This window comes from Tupaia chinensis, unplaced genomic scaffold (genome assembly GCF_000334495.1).
Source record: "Tupaia chinensis unplaced genomic scaffold, TupChi_1.0 Scaffold144124_1, whole genome shotgun sequence".
Classification (NCBI taxonomy): Eukaryota; Metazoa; Chordata; class Mammalia; order Scandentia; family Tupaiidae; genus Tupaia; species Tupaia belangeri.
The window spans coordinates 5,987-10,208 of NW_006203979.1; the positions used below are offsets into that span (position 1 = coordinate 5,987).

Below are 4,222 nucleotides of genomic sequence, written 5' to 3' on the forward strand. Positions count from 1 at the left end.
TGGCATACTTTATAGGTAAGGAATATTTTGTAGGTTTTTTATAGTTTATTAAGCATGAAAGTAATTAGCTGTTTAGGCAATGGTCAGTTTTATTACTTAAGGTGTAGTATTGCTGCAAAAACTCAGCTACTTTAAAAGAAGCTCCAGGTTTTTATTTCTTTGTTTTTGTTTTTTTGTTTTTGTAAGATGGGAGGAATCACTCAATGAAGAGCTTGAAAAGAGAGAGTTTGAGGGCTGGATCAAGATCTTGGAAGAAATAGGAATATCTGGTACCAAAAACATCAGTGAAGAGATTAGCTCTGATTATGAGATGGGATGTTTCATATTCTGATGCTGAACTAAGATGAATTTTATTATATGTATGATATGTTCCTAACGGACAGAAAAATATGTTTGCAAGTCAAGCTGAAGCTATTCTGAAACAGTGTTTTCTCCCTCAGCAATAGATAAATACAGGTTCTTTGCTAAGTTGTTTGAATGATGGTTGCCATAAGATAACCAGAGAGAGACAGGAAAATGATGTAATCATGTTGACATTTGTACTTAGACTGAGTCAGATTAGATCAGCCAGTAAGTGCCTTTGAAATGCTGTTTTATCATTTTTTAATGAGTTATTTGGCATACTTTATAGGTAAGGAATATTTTGTAGGTTTTTTATAGTTTATTAAGCATGAAAGTAATTAGCTGTTTAGGCAATGGTCAGTTTTATTACTTAAGGTGTAGTATTGCTGCAAAAACTCAGCTACTTTAAAAGAAGCTCCAGGTTTTTATTTCTTTGTTTTTGTTTTTTTGTTTTTGTAAGATGGGAGGAATCACTCAATGAAGAGCTTGAAAAGAGAGAGTTTGAGGGCTGGATCAAGATCTTGGAAGAAATAGGAATATCTGGTACCAAAAACATCAGTGAAGAGATTAGCTCTGATTATGAGATGGGATGTTTCATATTCTGATGCTGAACTAAGATGAATTTTATTATATGTATGATATGAAAGGAAGGAATTGAGAGAATTCATTTTTTTAAAAATTTTACCAGAGGGCTTGTGTGTTCACCAGAAGGAGAAAGAGAGAGAGAGGCAGAGAGAGAGAGAGAGAGAGAAGAACCTCCCAATCGAGCATGGTTGTACTGCACTCTTTTCTCTATTGTTCCATCATGTTGAGATCTGGGGCATGCACACATACCTGGTATGCTTCTCAACCCACTCAACTGCAGTTGGCTAAGTGGGATCTGGTACCTTTAACCACTAGGCAACATAGTTAACCTAAGAGAATTCATTCTTTAAACCTCTATTATGTCCATATAATTCTGTGGAAGGTCACAGACAGTTAACTATAAGAAAAAGAAACTTAAAACAATTTCATTTTTAATTGCATCAAAACATAAAATATCGGGAACCAGCAGTTAGCGTAATGGCTATGTTGCTGGACTCCCACGTAGTCGACCGTGGTTCGCGTCCCGGACCCGGTGGCTTAAAACTCACGCCAGGCGCGTGTGCATGCGTGCCCAAGATCCCGAGAGGAGAATGGAGGAGAAGGGACTGCGGCGCGACCATCCCCCCTGGGGATGGGTGATTTCTCACTTTCTGTCTCTATGTCTCTCTCTGTCTGTCTGGCGAACGCACGCGCCCTATAGCAAAAAACCTCTCCAAAAAAAAACACAAAACATAAAATATCTAGTAGTAAATTTAATCAAAGAAGAGAAAAATTGTGTACTAAAAACTATAAAACATTGATAAAAAGAAGTTGGAGATGACACAAATAAATAGAAATATATCCTGTAATCAAGGATTGGAATAATGAATGTTAATATTTTCATATTACTCATGCAACTTACATAGTCAATGCAATTCCTATCAAAATTCCAATGCCATTTTTCAAAAGAAATTTTTAAAAAAATGGAACAGTGAAAGAGCCCAAATAGCCAAAGGAACATTGAGTAGAAAGAAAAAAACTGGAGTCATCACAGTACCTGATTTCAAAATATATTGTGAAGCATTAGTAATCAAAACAGCATGGTACTGGTAGAAAAAAAGACACATTGATCCATGAAACAGGATAGAGAGCCCAAAATAAACACACATGTTTCCAGTAAATTGGTTTTTGATAAATGTTCTAAGAACACACCATGGGGGAAAAGACAGTTTTCAATAAGTGGTGTTGGGAAAACTGGCTATCCACATGCATTAAGGATGGAATTGGACTTTATATCACACAATATAAAAATGACTCCAAATAAATTGAAGACCTAAATATAAGCCAAGAAACTATAAAACTACTAAAAATAAAACAAGGGGAAAACTCCATGATATTAATCTGAGCAATGATTCTTTAATACGGCTTTAAAAGCACAGGCAATAAAACAAAAATAGACAAATGGGATTGCATCCAACTACAAGCTTCTGCACAGCAAAGGAAACAATTGAAAATATAGAGGTTCGCTTCTGCTCCTGCTTCTGCTCCTTCCCCATCCTGTAGGGAAGACATGGCCACTGCCCGCTCAATCCCAGTGACGTTAAGGCTGAAGCAGTTCATGAGAAGGCAACAAATTCTCCCTCTCTACAGAAGCATTTTGCAAGCAATTCAGCAAGTTCAAAGTGATTCTGATTGCAAGTACCTGAAGGACTGGCCAAGAAAATAATTAAGAAGAAGCAAATGCCACAGAATATACAATCCAGATGATGATATTCAAGGCAATATGCAGCTCAAGGAATTAGAAGAAACACTCGCTTTAGCAAAATCTTAACTATTGGGTTATTCTAATATATTTTCAAAGTCTCCATATGTTTTGTTGAATTTAGTCTTAATAGTGGACAAATTTGACCTAAAGTCAAATCAAACTGTTTACATGTATATACAGTACTTGGGCATAATATCAGAGGATGGAACATGGGGAGTCTGAGAGAGCAAAAGAAAATGCATCAAAACAATTTACTCTGAGTTTGAAAATGTTTCTGGCTATGTCAACAATTTTGGTAAGAAGCAAAACTCACTATGAAAATGGCCAGTTAGCACATAAATTCATCCTCAACACAATTAATTCCCAGGGATGGGGCCAGCAGGTGACATGGTGGTTAAGGTTCTGTACTCCCACATGGCCAGCTGCAGTTCTAGTCCCGGACCGAGTGGCCTGAAACTCACACAAGGCGTATGTGCATGTGTGCCCCAAATCCCAAGACAAGAATGGAGGAGAAGGGATTGCTGTGTGGCTATCACACCTAGAGGGTGATTTCTTGCTTTCTTTCTCTCTGTCTCTCCGGTGAGCACATGTACCCTATAGCAAAAATCTCCCTTGGGGGAAAAAAAAAGTTATCAGGGAAATGTAAATCAAAACCACAATGAGATATCACTTTAAATCCACTGGAATGGCTATCATTGAAAAGGGAAATAATAACAAATGTGATAAAGATATGGAGAAACTGAAACCCTCATACACTGCTGTGGCAATATAAAATGGTACACCCAGTTTGGAAAACAGACTATTACTCCTCAGAAGGTTAAATATAAAGTTACCAAATAATTAAGCAATTTTCCTCTGAGGTCTGTAACCAAGAGAATTGAAAATGTGTCTACAAAATACTTGTACATGTATGTTCACAGCAGCAGCATTTGTAATAGCCAAGAGATGGAAACAACCCAAATACCTATCAACTGAGAAGTAGATAAATATGTGCTATAGTTATGCAATAAAGTACTATTTGACAGGACCAGCATTTGGTATAATGGCTATGTCACTGGACTCCCATGTAGTCAACCATGGTTCCAGTCCCAGACCCAGTAGTTTAAACTCATGCCAGACGCATGTATGTGAGTGCTCCAGATCCCGAGAGGAGAATGGAGGAGAAGGAATTGCAGCCTGGCCATCTGCCCCTGGGGGTGATTTTTCACTTTCTGTCTCTCTGGCTCTCTCTTTCTGGCCAGTGTATGCACCATATAGAAAAGAAAAGAAAAAAAAAATAAAACAACTCTCAAAAAAGAAAAAAAAAAAGAGTAGAGAGACAATCCACAGATGTTTAGGAGAAAACCATATACCTGATAAGGAGCTAAAGTCTAAAATATATAAGGCATTCTAATGACTAAATTGAAACAAACAAACAAACAAACAAAAAAACCAAATAACCCAGTTAATAAATAGGCAAAAGACATGAATGCTTTGGATGGGAATGAAAATGATTACTGCCATTGTGTAAAACATTATGAAAGTTCTTCAAAATTAACCAACAATTCTACT

General features: G+C 36.9%; 1 pseudogene; it reads left to right on the top strand.

The window, feature by feature from the left end:
• The first annotated feature begins 2,476 nt into the window (after window positions 1–2,476).
• On the top strand, window positions 2,477–2,737 carry LOC102469565 (LYR motif-containing protein 2 pseudogene; annotated as a pseudogene).
• The last annotated feature ends 1,485 nt before the right edge of the window (window positions 2,738–4,222 follow it).